General features: G+C 35.7%; 1 long non-coding RNA gene across 1 annotated transcript; it reads left to right on the top strand.

Moving 5' to 3' along the window:
- The first annotated feature begins 5,645 nt into the window (after window positions 1-5,645).
- On the top strand, window positions 5,646-10,350 carry LOC136203200 (uncharacterized). Its single transcript, XR_010674744.1, has 3 exons — window positions 5,646-5,808; window positions 6,102-6,868; window positions 10,166-10,350. It is a non-coding gene; the product is annotated as an uncharacterized lncRNA (long non-coding RNA).
- The last annotated feature ends 11,503 nt before the right edge of the window (window positions 10,351-21,853 follow it).

Genomic DNA, 21,853 nt, shown 5'->3' with positions numbered 1-21,853 from the left:
TACGCACAGAATTTACCCTGGTTCGGCTTAAATGCCTACATCCAGCAACTTCACTAATCAATGGAGATTACAACAAGATTGAAACAGTTTCCTCTCAAGAAACTCTCGTGTTTTCCCAATCCCCTACTAAGTATATCATAGTGTATACAAATGACTTCGATAAGAAAAGAGCTTACAAAACTACTTCCCAACCTAAACCTTTATAGGCTTTACAAGATTGTGAAAATACCCAAGATACCCTTTACTAAAAAAGTATTAACACACCAAGACCATGCTGACTTGATGACTCAGCATCATGCTGACTTGTTGACTCATAGTCATGCTGACTTGATGACTCAGCATCATGCTGACTTGATTACTCAGCATCATGCTGACTTGATTACTCACAGTCATCATCAGCACATCAGTTCGTGATAGAAAAACAACGACTTACAAGGAATTTGATAAAAAGAAAGAACTATGTACCTATGGGGTGTGAGTAGAAGAAGAAGTAGAATGGAGCCATATTATGCTCCCATTTGATAACACGGCGGTCGACAATTGTAGCAGGAGGACCCTTCCGGCAGCGTCGAACGCGAACTCTCCGTGGATCCAAACATAATAGGGATCTATTTTCTAATAATTAATCTCTAACTATTTGATTAAAGCCTTTTGAAACTAAAAGAAATTGAAATTAAAAATTGAAACTAGAAAACACAGTTCAGGGGGCGTTTACTTCGGCAATGGAAGAGAAAATTAGAAGAGCTACGGAGACCATCGTAGGAGAACGCACGGAAAATTTACCGGATGTCGGAGTGTTGTTCTTAAAAGAGATGGAGAGATGAATTGAGAGATGCAGAAAACGAAGGAGAAGAGGCGAAGAAGGAGAAGGACTGATTAGTTATTTTTGAGAAAGGGAGGACTACATAATTAAATCGTGGTATAAAGGGTTTTTTAATCTTTTAATTAGTACTAATGACCTGTTATATTTTTAACAGGTGTCATATTTTTAATGGCTTGGCATACCACATAGGTGGTATGTCAGGCACATAGTAAATTTTCTCTTTTTAAAGTTGATTTACTATTGGAGCATTTTTAAATAAAAATTGCCAAAAGTGATATGGATTACTAAATTAATAAAATATTATATTTTAGTATGATGTGTTAATTTTTGACACTCTTTAGAGCATCTCCAATAGAGGGTGCCTAAAAAAGTGTCAAAACTTAAGACATAATCTCAAAATATAATATTTTATTGTCTGTTTCATCCACACCACTTTTGACAACCTTTACTTAAATTTAAGTAAAACTCCAATAGAAATTGCTTGAAAAGTTGCTGTTATAATCCTACAAATTATTATTTTATTATAAATATTAAAAATAAAAGGCTTTAGATTTTATTATTTCTAGAAGAGGGACCGCATATTTGTTGAAACACCTTTCCACAGGATTTTGATTTGACAAAATTAATTAAGTGAAATTAAATATTCTACAACACACTAAGTTTAAATGTTTTGATTTATTGTTACTAATGTGTTTGTTCAATGTTGAGTTTATAATTTATTATAAGACATAAAGATCATAAGGCTCAAGCCCTATATGGAAGTCAAGGCCCAAGTCAAACAAGCCCAAGATCACTCAGCCCGCGTATTTCAAAACGCTGCCGCTGAAGTGATGAAACGCATGCTGAGCAAAGAAGGATCCAGAAGATCCACGTAGACAACTTCGGCTAGAAGCTGCTGAGCTGTCTCGACAAAACGTACAAGACAGCCGCTGACCACAAGACAGCTTCCAGACAAAGTATTTCCTCTTTTAGTAAAGATCAGAAGACGCAGCAAGCTGTCTGGTTGACGTTACCTAAAATGGAGGAACATACTGTCACACTGACCGAAGAACAGAAGATGCTGGAATCTGATTGGCCAAGAGAACTGCTGACAGACTGAGTGAAAACGACCTGTAGCCGTTTCCCTCCAACGGTTATTTCGAAATTCGAAATAACCAGAAGCTCTCACAGCTCTCTATAAATAGAGCATTCAGAATCCACATTCAACAGTGAACTTTGAGCAAAAGCCGTTACGCTGACCAAACGTGCATAAAAGTTCTCCATCAAAAGCAAAGCAAATTCTTACACTACAAGCTTATTCATTTGTGTAAAAGTCTAGAGTGATTGATCCTCAATCATCTAAGGTGTTCTAGCAATTGTTGTTTAGGACAAATCTTAATCATTTCTAGGAATAGAAAGGAGAAGCTAAGTACTCGGTTTTAGTACTTAGTGAATTAGAATAGAAGTGAGTAGAGGTATAGAGGAAGGTACTCTTGTTATACTCAGCTTCTGACTTGTAAAGGGTTTTCGAGTCTCTACCTTTAAAGAGCTCAGTAGTGAATTGGAAATCTCGGAACGTGTTCCGGGGACAGGACGTAGGCTTAGAAGAAGCCGAACCTGGATAACTCCGCTGAGTGAAGTATTTCTAACCCTTAACTCCTTAATATATTGCTTACTTAAAACAAACTAAAACTGACCAAGTAAAAGAGGTCAAGCTGAGTTGTGCGCTACCAACGAGTTAGTTCAGGAATAGACTCTAAGTGCTATTTCCTGACCTAAGCAACGAAGCTGACCTAGTCACTAGTTGACTAAGCCAGTGTCTTGCTGATTGCTAAGTGCCGCTGTTATATAATCTTTTCTCAAAGGAAAGAAATCTGCCCTAATCATTTAAAAAAAGTAAAATAGTTCCTAACCCCCCCTTGGAACTATATTTGCAACCTTACAAGGGACCAACAATATTTTATATAAAAAAAATAATAAACAAGGTTGCCAAAAATTGGCAACTTTTCTTGACACTCACAATCACTTCAATAGTAGGCATCCTTTAAAAGTTGTCAAATCTGATCCCACATCAGCTGACAATTTTTTGGGCACTCTCGGGTAAATTACATACGTGGTGTACAACCTTTACCCCAAATCACACTTTGGTGTACAACAAAAATTTTGTCACACTAAACCGTATGAGCTTCAGGTGACCTTCCACTAAAGTGTACAATCGGTTTTTATGACCGGTCAACGCTGGTCAACTATGCCACGTCAGCATTTTTAATTTTAGAATTAAAAAAAGTGGGACCCACCCTGTATGAAAGGACTAAAATACCCTCATCTCCTTCCTTCAACCCCTCTCTCCCATTTCTCTCTCTACATCTCCTCTCTCACTCCTCTCTACCATTTCTCTCTTTATGTCTTCTCTCACACTCCTCTCTCTATGTCTTTTCTCTCATTCCTCTCTCTATTATTTTTGGTATACATATGTATTCTGCATCCACCAATTTCTCAATAGTTAATCCAACAAATCAACTTAATCTGTACAGAAGAGTTTAGCAAGTCGGTTCGAACCGCTGATGCGCACCAGGGAAGAAAAGCAGCAGGGACTGAAGCAAACAGCAACAATTATCGTGAAGAAAACAGCAGCAAAATGTAAACATATGTAACTCTTCCCTTGTATATTCTCTGCGTCGCTCAACCATATTCCATTGATAATCGATAATGTGTATTACTTCTTCCAAATTACAAGGTCTAAAGAGATAAAAATAAACAAATCCAGAGCCATGGGTGTAATTTACCCAAAAATAAAAACCCACAAATTGAAAAAACCAAAACTTACCAACATAGAAAAGAATTAAAGAAGAAAACCCAGATCATAAAACTCAGAAACACTGCACCTTTTTCATCTTTCAACAAAAGCGAAATTAAAATTATAGATCTTTGAAGAAGACAGAGTCTAAAAACAGGAAAGGGATGTCTTTTTTAGTGCCAAATGTTGTGTGGATTAGAATTGAATAAAATTGGGGATTTATGAATTGAGTTAATTTACATCACATATTAAATTGATTTGTTGGATTAACAATTGAGAAATTGGTGAATGCAGAGAATACGGATGTTACTGAAAATAATAGAGAGAGGAGTGGGAGAGACCTAGAGAGAGAAATGGTAGAGAGAGGACTGAGAGAGAAGACATAGAGAGAGAAATGAGAGAGAGGGGTTGAAGGAAGGAGATGATGAAATTTTAGTAATTTTATAAGTAATAAGACTATATTAGTCATTCCATAAAGAGTTAGTCCCACTTTTTTTTTATTTTTACAATTAAAAATGCTGAATGGTATAGTTGACCAGCGTTGACCGGTCATAAAAACCGGCTGTACACTTTAGAGGGAGGTCACCTGAAGCTCATACGGTTTAGTGTGACAAAATTTTGGTTGTATACCAAAGTGTAATTTGGGATAAAGGTTGTATACCACGTATGTAATTTACCCGGGCACTCTCTATTGAAGATGCTCTTAGAGCAACCTCTATTGGAGATGCTCTTATATGTCTACATGGTATTGAGTACACCTTCCAAGACACCTTATACATCCTGATGTGAAACAAACATATAAATCTAAGGGGTATGCAATGTTACAATTAGTGAGTTGAAAGGGACTAATAGGATGTTGGAAGTGATTTAGGGGCTAATCAATTTCATATAGGCACATAAAGTGTCAAGAAGTGTTGTATTTGTTTAGTTTTTATTTTTTTTTATTTTTTTGTTTAGTTGAGAGTGTTATAGGTTGTCCTTAAATTGAGGATGGAAAATGAAAAAATGATAAATTAAAGGGATTGTGAAGGTATTAAGCCATTTTTTCTAAACAAAATAGAAAGCAATATTCGCTTTTTCTTTTGGAATATCAACATTGCTCTGATTGATTCGCCCTTCACATATCTACGAATCTAAAGTAACATTATAAAGTATTTTTTTTTTTTTTTTTTGAAATGAACATTATAAAGCATTTAATAATTTATTCTTGTAACCAAAAAAAAAAAAAAAAAATTTATTCTTTTCATTTGGTTATTACACATTTATATACGCTTGCTATATATAGTTGAACATTTCTTATTTTCTTGCATACCAATTACCTGCAATGTCTTAAACTTCCAAGTGTTAAATACCATTTCTTAGACTAACTAGAGTGTTTCGCTTCTAATATATTTAACAGATGGTGTCAATAAAGTTTCCCTTAGGCAATTTTATAAGGGGATATTTTGACCAAATGAAATCCCTCCATTTATAAAAAAACTCATGCATTCTAATGACACCAAATTTTACTATTGTTGTATTGCATTGATGCCCTTGAAAATCGGAGGCTTGAAATTTGCTGTCATAGACATCAATGGTTACAGTTATACCTGTAAATGAACCGAGCCGCTCATGAGCAGTTCAGTGGTTGGCTCGATAAAAGTTCGGTTCGGCTCGGTTCGATTTGTAAACGAGCCGTTCGTGAACACGATTTACTGGTTCGGTTCATAAACGAGCCGCGCTTGAACATGTCAAAGCTCAGATTAAATGCTCGCGAGCAGGCTCGATTATAGACTCGTGAAGAAGCTCGCGAAGAAGCTCGATAAAAGCTCGTGAATAATATTGAATAAAAGTTATTTGATATTATTTATATATTCACATTTCAAGTAAATAAAAGTGAGTCTAAATTGTAACTAAAAATATAAATTATATTTACATACATACAATAAAAATTATAATTTAAGGGTCATCTAATTAATTAGAAATTTATGGACCATGAAGTAAAAATAAATAACTTAGTTGTATTATATTGTAATTTGTGGAGGGAAGTTATAGGGTTAGAGAAGAAGAGCAACATTTGATCCTCTTTTCCACAGTCGCCGCCCTCCATCTCTTCTCTTCCTCTTCTCTTCTTCGCAATCGCCCTACACTACACAGCCGTCGCCCTCTTACCGCCGGACCGCACCCTCCGACTCACGACTGTCTCTCGTTTCAGTTCTCCAGTTCGATGGTGAGTTTTTTCTCATGTTTTATTTTGTTTCAATGATTCCGCAACTCCTTCTCCTCTTCTATGCTTAAGACATTTCTCGGGTTGTCATTGTGAAGGCGCATAGCTTGATAGGTTACATGTGGTGGATTTTGTGTTTTTCTGTTCTCGGGTTTTCAGTTTCATCTCTTTGTTATTTGTTAAATCAGTAATACAATTGGTGCTTCGTGTTATTTGATGGGTGGTTCTTGTTTCTGTTTTTATTTTATTATTTGATTGTTCTAAGCGTGATGCACAATTCCTATCCTTAATTACAGTGCGCAAGGTAGTAAAGCTAGATTCGTGGTTCAGGTATTCAGGTTCAAGTTGAAAGAAAGAAAAGAATCTCCGTCTCCATTTTAGGTGAGTTATTTCTTCCTTTTTGTGTTAGCTTTGTTAGCTAGAACATGTGTTTCTTTTTAATGGTGCAGGTGTGTTGTTTGTGTTGACAATGGCTTTTTGGAGATGCTGCCTTAGTTGCATTTGTCCATTTTTTATATGCTGTCTTAGTTGCATTTGTCCATTTTTTGAAGCAATAAATTTGAGTATGTTTAAGTAAGAGCATCTCTAAGCTGCTCGATCCGCTGTTCCGGCAAGCAGCCCTTTCGCTCGTTCCCTTGGGGCTTTTTGGGGAAAACCTGTTCCATATGAGCAGCGACTCTCATGTAAGGGGCCTACTTTCCTTCACACTATACCTTCGGGAGTGCTTATGTAATATCCTGTTGAGTGGGTTTGATGCTAATAAAACAGGAAGGAGCCCAGCAGCTCCCCTTTTTCGGGATAAAGTAACCAAATATGGTAGGAATTTCTCTATATATGTTATGTCTAAAAAAGAAGTGAAAACGAAAGAGTTGGTGTGCCTTTTTCCTTGTCACTTTCTAGAATTAGTTGTATCCAACATGTATCCAAAATTAGTTTGTTACTTTTTTTGATCACAAACTTTTACTGTTCAAAAAAACTAAATAAAATAGGTACCAGTATAGAGAGTGGAGAGGACGCAGGGCCAGAGGCTTGGCAATTCTGGTGTCTGCTGTAATAATAAAGGGTAGGTTGCTTTTTGAGAAAAAAAATCTTGTTTAATCCAATTTCTTTTATTAAAATTATTTTTTTACCCTGCATCATTTATTTGTTGACTCTACAGAATTGTAAGTAACCAAGACCTCTAGTGGTGTGTTTTCTTTACTTGTTCTTTGTCCTATGTGGCAACAAAAAAAGTTGTTTGCACCATTAGGGATGCTCTAATAGTCTTGCTAGTGTGTATGAATCAGCACCAAGCATCTTTCATCTGCTTCTCAAGTAAAACCCCACTAGGCAGTAAGAGTATATCTCCAACACTAACTAGCTATTTGGCTCTCTAAAATAATATAAAATATTAGTTTAGCCAAATTTAGCTAGTCAAAATTATGTTTTGCTCCAACCATGCTAGCTATATGACTCTCTATTTGATTATTTTATCATTAAAAGTGATTAAATTAAAAAAAAAAAGTAGAAAAAAAGATACAAAGAGAAAAGAGAAAAAACGAATAAAAAATAGAAATAGCTATCCAAAGAGACTAGCCAAATTTAGCTAGTGAAAATGGCTCTCTATTTATTTTAGAGAGCCATGTCACCTTGTTGGAGTGATCACTTTTTAAATGGCTAGTTAAATTTGACAATTTAGAGAGCCATGTCACCCTATTGGAGATGCTCTAAGTTTCATTTCTACATTCTTGACAGACTGAGAACAACGAAAATTAACAAAATTTTGTGATCAACTTTCATGCCAATTGTTCTTACAAAGATTGATAGCCCGCCATCCGATCGTTATGCTTTGTGTTTGAAGAAACTGAGCTTTATTTTATATACTAAATATTAAACAGCTCTATGAGTGTTATGAGTAAGAAACCATTCTGTAAATCGTTGTTCTCAGTTCAACTTACATGCTGACATTTCAATAAATTTCCTAGCCTACATACGTGGTGTACAACATTTATCTTATTTCACACTTTGGTGTACAATCTTCAATTTTGCACACTAAAATGTACAAACTTCGGGTGACCTCCCACTAAAGTGTACAACCGGTAATTGTGACTGGTCAACACGAAATCAACGCGTTACATCAGCATTTTTTTTTATCATACTCATTTAAAAGAGTAGGACCCACTTATCTAATTACTAAAAGACCCATATTCCTTATATAATTACTCAAATAACCTTATCTTCTTCCTTGCAACTCCTCTCTCCATCTTTCCCATTCTCTCTCTAAATACTCTCTGTCTAAATACTTTCCCTCTCTAACTCCTCTATTTCTCTCTCTAAGTCGTCTCTCCCTCTCTCTAACTCCTTTGTAATTGCTCAATGTTTTTCATGGTGGGAATTAGGAATTTGGTATTATCAGGATCGACAAAAACGTCATTACCAATAATAATGGCTTTGATTTAACGTCAAACATTGACCCCTCTCATTGGTTTCGATTTAACTCCAAATATTGACCCAAAGCAACAAAATAATGCGTATTATTATAAATTCATCATTCAAAATTAAAAGATGAAGAGCAGGAGAGAAGCTAGTGACGTAACAAAGGCGAGGCGCAGCTAGGCCTAAATCTGACATTTCGAAGGAGATGGGATCAAGCTAGGAAGGTAGCTGAGCAGGAAAGGCAAATATCTTCCTCCAATTTTTCCAATTTCAATCTCCTGCTCTCTCTTATTCATTTGGTAGTTTTTCATGTTTTGCTTTTTCTTATTCATGTTTGCGTGAAGAGTTTACGACTGAGTTCTGCCCAGAAATCTCCTTTCATAACTTTCTGCAAGCCCTTTGAGTTTAGCAAGATTCGATCTTGGCGATTTTCTAACAACATAATTATCGAAGGAAAAGCTACTAAACAAGCTATTAATGTTATGATCTTCATGGTATAGAAATTGCTTCAATTTGCTAATCATAACTCTAAAAATTAAATTATAAAAAAAATAAAAGAAATTAATTAATGGGTAAGAGTTGAAATTAATTGCTTCAGTTGTGTCTCCATGAAATTGCTAAAAATGTAGCAGAGGCGAGGAAGAGGAGACGAGCTTCATAAAAGAGTTGAAATTAATTGCTTCAGTTGTGTCTCCATGAAATTAATTGCTTCATTTGTGTCTCCATGAAATTGCTAAAAATGTAGCAGAGGCGAGGAAAAGCAGGCGAGCTTCATAAAACAAGAGCTCATTCGAGTACGGGAAAGTAAGAAACCTTTTGCCGAGTTAGAGAGATAAAGGGTAGAGAGGGTGAAAGCTTTAGAGAGAGAAGACTTAGAGAGAGAAAGGATAGAGAGAGTGGAAGCTTTAGAGAGAGAAATGGCTAAAAACAGAGGGAAGAAGATATGGTTTTAGTAATTATATAAAAGATAAGGAGTATAACAGTAATTTTATATTAGTGGGTCAGTTTTTGACTTTTTAGAGAAGTCAAATTGCTGATGTGGCGCGTTGACTTCGTGTTGACCGGTCACAATTACCGGCTGTACACTTTAGTGGGAGGTCACCAGAAGTTTGTACACTTTAGTGTGCAAAATTGAAGGTTGTACACCAAAGTGTGAAATAGAGCAAAGGTTGTACACCATATATGTAATTTACCCATATATATATATATATATATATATATATATATATATATATATATATATATATATATATATATATAGTAAAATACTATCATTTTTCCGTCTTTAATTTCTAAATTATGAACCCAAGTATGTTTCAAAATAAGGATCAAAACAATTAATTATAGGGTAAATTTCAAATAAAACTCATGTGGTTTCACTAATTTTCAGATAAATGATTGTGGTTTACTTTTTGTCAAAACGAGGATTGAGGTTTCATACTTGGATTAATGCTATTAAAATCATCTTTAACATCCTGAAAATGAAAATTTTCAAGAATTAAAGTTGTTCAATGTCATATTTTTTTATGGAACTACATTTTCGATTTTCGAAAATCATCTTTTTTGGAACTTTCTCTCTCTAAACATTAACTCTCTTTCTCTCTCTTTACCAAACATCATCTAAATAATCTTAAAATAAAAAAAGTTGAAGAATTAAAGCTGCTTAGAATATTAGTAGTTCTTAAAATATATCATTTTTGAAGTCGTCAAAAGTGATTTTAATAGTATCAATCGAAAAAGTCTTTATTTTGCTAAAGTTTAAAACCTCAATCATTGTTTGACAAAAAGTAAACCACAGTCTTTTATCTGAAAATTAGTGAAACCACATGAGTTTTATTTGAAATTTACCCTTAATTATAAGATATGTTTTTTTATTAAATTTTTGAGTTTGTGTTTGTTCTTTTGAATAAGTTATAATATTGATTTTTTTTTTTGTAATATGTAGAATTTGGAGGACAGATCAAGAAGTTCACATGATTGAATATGAAATTTGATCTTTCAAGTTGTATTGGACGGGATCTAGAAGAAAAATGAGATTGATAGAGAGAGGATTCATGAACCCTAAGATTTTTTTTTATCTATTTATTGTTTTAATCATAGTTTGCTAATTTTGACACTTTTAAGTATTTATTTTCTAATGACTAAAGAATGTTTTATGTGTATACAATTAATATTATTTGATGTACCGAATTTGATATTATTTTGTTAGTGAACACCATAAATGAGCTCGTTCACGAGTAAAACAAACGAGCTGCTCGTGAACAATCGAGCTGCTAAACGAGCTGAGCTCAAACAGCCAATTGAGCTCGAAGCTTGGCTCGAGCTCAATAAGAAATTGCCGAGTGGAGCTTGAGCTCGATAAGAAATTGTCGAGTCGAGTTCGAATAGACCAAAGCTCGGCTCGATTCGACTCGTTTACAGCCCTAAGCGTTATTTCATATAAAGAGGGATAGATCGAAATACTTTTATTGACGATCTATCTACAGTTGCAAACGAAGTGCCCACAACTCTTAATCCCGAGTTTCATGAGCACAAATAAAACGATTAGAACACAACCGATGAATAACAATCAAGAAAGATTGCCTCTAATAAATCAACACAAGATCAAGGATAGAGAAAACAGAGATATGAATTAATCGAATGGAGACGAGCAGAGTTTTCTTCCTCTCTTTCTTATGTTGGCTGAATTCTACACTAGCTAATTAGCGTTGGCCGAATTCTTGAGTAGGGGGGCATATTTATAGTCTTTTAATTCCAATCCCTAGTTAGATTGAATTAAAACACTTTAATTAGAGTCATATTTCAGATAGTACTTCTAATTAGATAATATGAATATTATCTATATCTATATCTAATATAATATAAATAACATTTATATTATTTATTTGTGATAGAATAATATTTTTCAATTAGGGGTATAATCAAATTAAATCACCTAACTAATTTTATCCTACAATTAATTTAACCATAATTATAATCTAATTATAATTATCTAAATAAATTAATTAAACAAAATATACATACTATTATTTATTTATGATACGATAATATTTTCAATTAGGGATATAATCAAATTAAATCACCTAACTAATTTTATCATATAATTAATTTAACCATAATTATAATTATCTAAATAAATTAATTAAAAAAAATTAATATACATACTATATGTATATTTCGACCCCCTTCTCTCTCTCTATTCAATAATTACTATTTCGCCCTCTTTTGGTTCCAAGTCTCATGTCTAACACATTAGGTTCTTAATTCTACTAGCCGTATACATTTGTTGAATTAATTTTCAAAATTACATTCAACCTATTGTATATCGGAATGAGTGGGCGGACTGTGATAGCAGAACCGTAAACATTCCCCTAGAGCCATAAGAAGACATGTAGATTCCGTCGTTAACCTTTCCGTATTAGGTCTAGTATAATTTGATCATTCATCAGCTATATCCTTGAACGAATCTGTAATTATGGATAGTGTCAAGTTACATATTACGAGACGTTCATTTTATTTGTCCGTGTAGAGTCAACTCCGAATAGATAGATTAAGTGAAATCTCCATTTCAACTCTGAACCTATCACCGTGTAAGGATTTAGAGTTAAGTCTGTTGGTCCCGTGTAACGTAATAGGATTAGTTCCAAAGGGGGGGGGGTTAGGAACTAATATAACTTTTTCGCTTGATAATGCTGACTTAATTTAATGTTTGATAATTTAACACAGTTTTAGGTCAGCAAGGCTGAGTGTGGTGTGAGACAGCTGTAATCTGATAATGACTAGAGCTGTTTCAGTTGTGAGTTGGGAAGTAACACTTAAGTCAGTTTCCAACTCAGCACTCAGATTACTCAGCTTCAGCTTGTACAGATTGTTTACTAAGTAATTTTAAGCAAGCAATACATACATATATATCAAGAGAAAGGGTTAGAAGTTACTCAGCAGACTTATCCTGGTTCGGCCTCTCCGCCTACGTCTAGTCCCCGGAATCCTTCCGAGCTTTTTCAATCCTCTACTGAGCTCTTTAAAGGCAGAGCACAAACCTTTTACAATAACAACTGAGTATGCAAGAGTACCGTCCTCTATTCGTCTACTCAATCCTATCTACCACTGAATACTATAACCGAGTACTCAGCTTCTCTCTACCACTGAGTACTATAACCGAGTACTCAGCTTCTCTAACCTTTTACAAATGATACAAGAATTGTTCTCACTAAATGAAGAACACTTTAGATGAATAAAATCACTCTAGACTTTTACACAATGATTGGAGTTTGGTGTAAGAGCTTGCCTTTTCTTTTCAGGCAGCTTCTATTTTGGATTTTTGACTTAGTGAAGATTTTTGCTTGTCTATGTATATCTCTTGTATGCCTCATTGATCCAAGTAATGAATTGGTCTTTTTATAGTAATCTTGAGGCTTCAATGATTTGAATCCCGACATAGCCGTTGTGGGAAAACGGTCTTCTTCATCATCACTTGGTCAGCAGTCAGTGCTGCAGGCCAATCCTGTCTTCTGTTTTCGCTAGGAGCCAGGTTTGTCTTCTAATGCCAGGTTTGTCTTCTTGTGCCAGGTTTGTCTTTTAGTAATTTATCAAATGGTCCATGCTTCTCGAAAAGGTCCTTCCGACAGATTTCTGAATCTTCTGAATCTTGCTCAGACCTTGTCTTCCAAGTTGACGGATCATTGGCGCTGACTTGACGACTACTCAGCTTGACTTAGCGACTTCGCCTTCAAGCTTTTCTAGAGAAGACATTTCTTTCGTAAAGCTGAGTTGCATTATACTCAGCTTCTGCTGTGTGATTTGCTCTAGCTGACTTTGTCTTGTCTTTCTTTTATAGACTTTCAGTTCCTGTTCTTGTAAGTTAACTTGCTCAACATTGAACAAACACATTAGTACAATTAAATCAAAGCACTTAAATTTAATTGTTCAACCATGGGATTAACTTTAATAATTTTGTCAAATCAAAATCATGTGGAAAGGTGTTTCAACAAACTCCCCCATTTTGATGTTGGCAAAAGTGTTTAGTAAGGAACTCAGTGTTGAGCTCTCCCATGATAGTTGACCTTTTATATTCTCCTGAAAATACTCCCCCGTAAGGGTTGGATCTACTGACTTAGTTTAACTCTAAACCTTCTAAGATCTAATCGAGAGAAACCAAGGCTTGAATCTATTGACTTAGTTCAATTCTAAACCTTCTAAGATTTAATTGAAATGAGTCTAAGGCCAGTTTCAGAAGTAGGTCAATACTTGGAACATTTTGTCATTACTCAGTTTTGGTATCAAAGTTGAGGTACGCTGAGTATATTTCACTTGATTAATTTCTATGTTCACAAGTTTTAATTGATTATTGTTCAATGAGTAGTTATATGAGAAAGGTCAGCACATAAACACAACATATAAGCATCACATATATAAACACAGTTTGTAGAATAGATGCTTGTATATAGATATACTCAGTCCAACAAGAAACATGCCATATAAAAAACACAAGAAACAAGTTACAAGCTAAGACTATTGCTAGTTCTATTTCTTGATGTTGGCTTGAACTTGGTTAGCTTTGGGTTTGACTTGGCCTGGCTTGATAGTTCCTTGTTGCTGAGTTTGTTTGCCCGGGACAGCAGAAGTTGAACCAAGAGGCTTCTGCTGAGTTCCGTCAGCTGGCTGTTTATCTTTCTCCCCCGTTTTGCCAGCATCACCAGGCTGAGGGGCAGAAGCATAGAATTGCCCCTTTTGAACAGCACGAGTCAGTATGGTTGAGTACTGTTGCATTTGACTCGTACTTTCTTTAAGACCCGTAAAGACCTGCATGCCATCTTGCATACTTGACGCAGGGATTTTAATGTGAGCATTGAGCATACTGAGTAAAAACTCAAGTGACTTCCCAATCCAAGTAATGGAGTCGGTCATCCTTGCATAGGATTGATAGTACATCCTGAGCATCGAAGCATCATATGTATGGCGCTGAGCTTTGATGTGCCGAACATGCGCAAGAGTTGATCGGGTGCAGTGCAGAATGCCATTGGTCTTTACCTGGTCAGTGTCCATTTCTTCTTTGCTCAGGTTGAGTAGGTGTATAGCCTCACCAATTTGTTCGATGGAGCATTGAGAAGTGGAGGAGATAAGTTCATGAGCTCCAGTTAGCTCAGCGGTCAGCTGGGTGAAGTGCTGAGTGACTTCAGCAGAAGTGGCGGATGATGCGTTCACAGCAGATATGGCATTGATTTTCCCTTCAATTGAGTTCATGTGATTTACCATCATCAGCTGAAGTTTCGCCAGCTTGACCATGAATTCCTGCTTGGGCTGTTGAGATACTAAGGAAGTCATAACATTCATCAGCTCCTTGAGACCTTTGAGTTCGGTCAGAAGTTGCGTAATGGATGAGAGTTGAGTAGACTCAGCAGGAGCAGACCCATCAGCTTCGGCTTGAGACTAATGTATCTCTTGGAGTAGAGCATGAGCTGAGTGGATGATTCTTCTTCCTGACTCAGAAGCATCCAAATAAGTGTAGGGATCATCAGTATTGTGCTCAGGGGCCGTTTTCTGGTTAGCAGCAGGTGTTGGAGAATTTTGGCGCTGTCCAGAAGTGGAAGTGCCAGCTGTGTTGGAGTTTAGTGTCCTAAAGACAATTGTTTTGGGATATTAATATTAATGAATAAATTGTTTATTTGATCATTTGTTTAATTAGATATATAGCATTAAAATGTAACTATATATAACGGCAATAATCTTTCATAAAGAAAGTAACCCTAAGTTTATTTAAGTAGTTATAAAGTGTTCATACAAGCATGAAGTGAGACTGTACTTTATAATAGACCAATAAACTTAAAGTAAACCCAAGTCAAGTAATATGTTATAAGGGTTGGCACATTACTGTTGAGACTTGCATGTAACAGTGTTTTCTGTCGAGACAGAAAGCTGATCTCATAAGCTTTAGATATTCGGATATCTAGACAGTTACATGGATCCGGTGAAGGAGTTCATTAGGATTGGGACCCGACTTGAGATAACAGAATGGATTGATTTATCTAATGTGTCAACTGTTCATCTCATTGGTGTTAGTAGGTATAACTAATCCTCAAACTCAAAGTTAATTAGTAATTCTGGATTATGGAGTGTGGTACTTTGATTCTGTGCGAGCACGATCCAATAGGTGAGAGCCTAGGGTGTGAGAGAGCAGGATTGGGTATCACGCAAAGTGATTACATAATGGTTAATGTCAGATTGAGCATTCGTCACTCCCGATAAGTGGGAGATATATCCAAATGGCCGCTTGTGGTGAATTGACTGAAATCCTTGCAAGGTGATATAGTTAAGAGTAGAAATGAACATTTCACTTAACTTATCTTTTCAGAGCAAATTCAACCTGTACAAGTAAATCCGGACTCTTCGTTATATGTAACCTTAACACATTCCATGGTTATAAGGAATTGACCGACAGGATATAGTTGATGAAGGATCGTATTATACTGTACCTAATACAGAAAGGTTAATGTCAGTTATCAACCTGACTTCTTAATTGCTCTGAGGGAATATCATAGGTTCTGCTAGTAACAGCTCGCGACGGTATTCCGTTATATACATGTTGGAATTAATCGTGATGAATAATTTCAAAGGATATATACGGCTAGTGGCAATAAAGAACCTAATGGGTTGCATATGGGACTTGGAATCGGAGGACGAAAATGTAATTAGTAAAGACACACTATATGGGCCGAAATTTATATATATATATATTAAGGGATAAATTAATTTGATTAATAATTATAATTTGATTATGATTATGGATTAAATTAAAAGATTATCTGATAATATTAAATTAGAAGTTTTTATGTGATTGGAACTCTAATTAATTATCCCTAACATTAATTGATTATTAATTTGATTAATAATAATTATCTAAATATAATTAGTTATTGTTTAGATAATATTAAAGTGTTTATTTAATTATCTAATTAGGAATCCTATTTAGAATAAGATTCCAATTAATTAAATTCCTAATACAACTGGGATTAGGGTTTTGAGGAGTCTATAAATAGACCCCCTAACCCTAGATTTCGGTCAACCCTATTCAGGAGAGCAAGGAATCGTTCCGTCGTCGTCTCAGCTAATTACTTTAATTTCTTACTCTCTCTTTGATCTCGTATCGATTTCTGTTAGAGGTAATAATTGCGATTGCTATTCATTGAAGGTTGATTACTGATTATCTTTTGTTTTTGTGTTGAATCAAACGTTCGTGGTTCACGAGTTGATAATAACAAGTTGTGGGCACTTCGTTTGCAATGGTAGATAGTTCATCAGTAAAGATATTACTTTCTATCCCTTTTTATATGAAATAACAATTAACAGATCTTGGAAAAAGGAAATAGATAAAATAGATAAAATTTTATTATTCCACTATGCCTAGGCTTATCTATTTTCCTTCATTGGTATCAGAGCCTATGTTAATCTGTTATTTCATATATGTAAATAAAAGAGTTTTTCAATCAGATTGAATAGATTTATTGTTAGGTTAAATTAATTAATCGATTAGTTCAATTAACCTAACGATAAATAAGTTTTGATTACTTGTTAATTAAAACTGATTATGCATAGTTCCTGATTATTTCGGTTGATAATCGTTTTAAACAAAACCTAAAAGTTTTATAGTTAGATAATTAAAACGTTTTATTTTATTAAATCCAAAAGATAAAACTGTTTTTAACATTCTGAAAATTGTTTTGAAACTGTTTTAGAACAATTATATATATATATATATATTTAAAATAAATACGAACAGCCGTTCGGAGTCGCTGCCGCGAGGTAGCAACCCCGAGCGGCTGTCGGGGTTGGTTGCTGCCTTGCGCAGCAACCAACAGTGGGGGCGCCGCTGCTGTAATAGCAGCGGTTCCCCTGCGACTTGCTGCTGCCGTGAGGCAGCAGCTGTTACGGAGGGCGGGCCGATTAAATCGGCCCGGCCCGAAGGGTACCGTTTTAAAAATTGTTTTTTAAAAGCAGGCCCGAGTTTTAAATATATATATATGTATATGTTTCAGAATATAATAATTTGTTTTGATTATCAAAATCAATTTATTTAAAAGTTTGTTTTACCTAAATATTTGATATAAGTAATTCAAAGTATTAAATGAATTATTCGAATTAATTAGGATATGCATAATTGAAATTGGATGAAAATTAATTTAAGTTGTTAATTTGATTAACTTAAATATTACATACATAGTTTGTGTAATCAACCAATTAAATTTAATTTAATTGAGTCTATGCATGTTTGGCATTATGGACATATTAGACCCTCTTTAATAGTTATTTAGTCTTTTGGTATTTAAATAGGACCTGCGTGTCCTGCCTTCTCTTACTCTCTATTGTATTTCTCTTCTCATCCAAATCCCTTCAAGTAAATGGAAGTTTCTTTGAAATTGAATATTGTTGTAATTCAAGGCACCAAGGAGAAGACGGAGGACCCAAAGAGAAATATGTAATAGTTAGTATTTCCCTAGGGTGACCCTTTATTCCGTTTCTGGCTCAACGGAATAAACTTAGAGATATGTCCATAATTGTCAATGTTGAATGTATGAATGTTTGATATGTGCTAAAGCAAATCAAGACTAAGTTAGATTATGAGACTTAAATAAAATCCCTCACTAATCAAAAGTTAAGTAAATAAGCAAGTTATTAAAATCGGTTGCCCCTCCCTAATAGTATAATTCAGCCGGCAGTACTGGGGGGCCTTTGGGTTGTTGAGTAAACTCAAGCTCGGGGTCTTATGGTAACACATGAATTATTGAAAAATCACTTTTCACGAATATGGGGTAATGCTTAAATTAGGATAGAATAATTGGATGGGTAAACTCATGTTGTTCTAACCTAATGGGCAATATGGTTGGGATTGATAGACGACACATATCAGTTACTAATGTAGTTAGTAACCCAACAACCTAGAAATCACATGTTTGATGTGATTGATTACATGAATCTACCTAATGAATGAAACTAGCTTGTTGAGTAAACTCAAGGTGAAATTTCAGGAGTTAGGATTCTAGCTCACTAAAGGAATTGTGAATATCCTTCGAATTAATATAGAGGGTTATTAATTTGGTAAAATAGTGGGAGCAATTTAAAACATAAAAGTCCAGCGTATTTAAATTGTGAATGAATTAAACAAATGAATAACATCCGTCACTTTTCTCACTCTCAGGTTAATTTTAAATCGTACTCTAAAAACAATCATGTCGAAAACCGATCTAAGAAATATCCTTACCGATAACAAGTTGAATGGTTCAAACTTCGCCGACTGGTTTCGTAACCTCAAAATTGTTTTGAAGTTCAAAAAGATAGGGTATGTACTGGATACATCGATACCCCGTTCTTCTGACCGATGATGCACCCATTGAAGAGATTGATGCCTATCAGAAGCATAAATTCGATGATGAACACGCCGGGTGTATCATACTTGCATCGATGACACCAGATCTGCAAAGGCAACACGAGGAAATGGATGCCTATTCTATTGTCATGCACTTGAAGGAGTTGTTTGGGAAACAAACTCGGTGCGAACGTTTTGAGATATCAAAACTGTTGTTTCGCTGCAGGATGCAAGAGGGCACATCTGTTATGACACATTGTGTCAAGATGATTGGCTATATCACCAAACTTTCTAGTATTAGCTTCGCGATGGATCATGAACTAAGTGTCGACTTACTTCTTACATCCCTCCCAGAAAGTTATTCACAGTTCACCATGAACTACCAAATGAATGACTTACATACCTCTCTTGAAGAGCTCGCCAATATGCTCAAGACTGTTGAGCCCAACCTGAAGAAAGATAAAGTGGTACCCGCTCTTGTGATTGAGGGATCAAAGAAGAGGAAGGGCAATTTTCCCAATCCTAAATATCCCAAGAAGAACAAGGGAGGAAAGTCAGCCCAAGCCAAAGGAAAGCAAGTCAAGAAGCCCAAAGGGGAATGCCACTTCTGTGGGAAAGATGGGCATTGGAGGAGAAATTGCAAGGAGTACCTAGCTTCTCTCAAGAAGGGAAAGGACGGTGCTTCAACTTCTGGTATGTTTTATATTGAAATTAACTCAATTTCGCAGTCTGAATCTTGGGCATTAGATACCGGATGTGGATCTCATATTTGTATGAATATCCAGGAACTAAAACAGACTATAGAATTGAAGAAAGGAGACATAAACTTGCGAGTTGGAAATGGTGCAAGGGTTTCCGCACTCGCAATTGGAAACTATGATCTACATCTACCATTAGGACTTGTAGTAGTGTTAAGGAACTGTTTGTATGTTCCGGATATGTCTCGTAACATTATTTCTATTAGCTATCTAGTAGAAGATGGCTTTTATGTTTCAATTAAGAACAATAATTGCGAATTTTATAGAAACAAAGTTTTCTATTTTTCAGGAATATCATTGAATGGGATTTATGTTTTGAATGATAAAGTTTCTGCTTTCACAATTGATACCAAAAGACTTAGATTAGATAACTCAACTTACTTATGGCATTATCGTTTAGGCCATATAAACCAGAGACACATGCTTAAGCTACATCAAGATGGGCTTATAGACTCAATTGATTGTGAATCGATGGGAACGTGTGAGTCATGTTTAAAAGGAAAAATGACAAAGACACCCTTTAGCAATGAAGGTCAGCGTGTATCAGACACTCTAGGATTAATACATTCAGATGTATGTGGTCCTATGTCAGTCCAAGCAAAAGGAGGATTCAGATACTTCATTAGCTTCATAGATGATCATACCAGATATGGTTACATCTATTTGATGAAGCACAAGTCAGAAGCTTTTGAGAAATTCAAATGCTTCAAGAATGAAGTTGAGAATCAAACAGGAAAGACTATCAAAATACTTCGATCTGATCGAGGTGGGGAATATCTTTCTGAAGAATTTATGAGTTATCTAAATGAATGTGGAATATGCTCACAATGGACACCTCCTTATACACCACAACACAATGGTGTATCAGAAAGGAGAAATCGCACCTTACTAGATATGGTACGATCCATGATGAGCACCACTTCTCTTCCAAAATCATTCTGGGGCTATGCCTTAGAAACTGCCCTATTTACCTTAAACCGAGTTCCAACCAAATCCGCCAGTTCCACACCATTCGAACTGTTCGTTGGTAGAAAACCCATCTTCTCTTTCATGAGAATATGGGGATGTTCAACATACGTCAAACGTATTGTGTCAGATAAATTAGATCCCAAATCTGACAAGTGTTTCTTCATTGGACACCCAAAAGAAACTATGGGATATTACTTTTATCATCCAGATGACCAAAAGGTAATAGTATCCAAACACGCATTGTTTCTAAAGAAAGAGTTTCTGGAAGAAACACAAAATGGAAGCGTGATTGAACTTGAGGAAGTTCAATAGGAATCACATATTGAAAACACGGAAGAAGTTGAACCCGAACCCGTTTCACTAGATGAAACACAAGTGTCATATCCCACTCGTAGGTCTCAAAGAATTCGTGAACTCCCAGTTAGATATGGTTTTCTAGTGGGAGATGACGAACTGGTTCCCGTGTTAGACGATGAACCCGAAACCTACGAAGAAGCTCTTACTAGTCCAGAATCTAAAGCATGGCTTGAAGCCATGAATTCTGAAATGGACTCCATGTATACTAACCAAGTGTGGACCTTGGTTGATCCACCCGAAGGGATAAAACCCATTGGGTGCAGATGGATCTTCAAGAAGAAGACAGACATGGATGGAAAGGTTAGTACCTACAAAGCTAGGTTAGTAGCGAAAGGATATCGTCAAAGGCAAGGTGTTGACTATGACGAGACTTTCTCTCCAGTAGCCATGGTCAAATCCATCAGAATATTGCTTGTAATTGCCGCTCATTTTGATTATGAGATTTGGCAAATGGATGTGAAAACAGCTTTCCTAAATGGAAACCTACTTGAGGATGTATACATGATGCAACCTGAAGGTTTCACGTCGAAGAATGCAACCAAGGTTTGCAAACTTCAAAGGTCCATTTATGGACTCAAGCAAGCATCTAGAAGCTGGAACAAACGTTTTGATGAAACCATAAAACAATTTGGTTTCGAACAAAACTCAGAAGAGGCTTGTGTTTACAAGAAGACAAGTGGGAGCTCAGTCGTTTTCTTAGTACTATATGTTGATGATATACTACTTATGGGAAACGATGTTGCAATGTTGCAAACAGTAAAAGTTTGGTTATCGAGTAATTTCTCCATGAAAGACTTGGGAGAAGCAGCCTACATCTTAGGGATTAAGATCTATCGGGATAGATCAAAGAGACTGCTAGGACTATCCCAGTCTACATATATTGACAAAGTCCTAATGCGTTTCGACATGCATGAATCGAAAAGAGGTAACTTACCAATGGTCCATGGTGTCAAGTTATCTAATGGTCAATGTCCTAAAACGGACAGTGACAAGAATCGCATGGCTGTAATTCCTTACTCCAGCGCGATTGGTTCGATCATGTATGCTATGCTTTGCACTAGACCTGATGTGGCGTTCGCATTGAGTATGACGAGCCGATATCAAGGGAATCCAGGATTCGATCACTGGATTGCTGTCAAGAACATTCTTAAGTATCTTAGAAGAACTAAAGACATGTTCCTCATATATG

The sequence above is a fragment of the Euphorbia lathyris genome, chromosome 8, assembly GCF_963576675.1.
Source record: "Euphorbia lathyris chromosome 8, ddEupLath1.1, whole genome shotgun sequence".
Taxonomy (NCBI): domain Eukaryota; kingdom Viridiplantae; phylum Streptophyta; class Magnoliopsida; order Malpighiales; family Euphorbiaceae; genus Euphorbia; species Euphorbia lathyris.
Note: the sequence above shows the minus strand (reverse complement) of the source record. Positions and strands in the feature narration are given on the sequence as shown.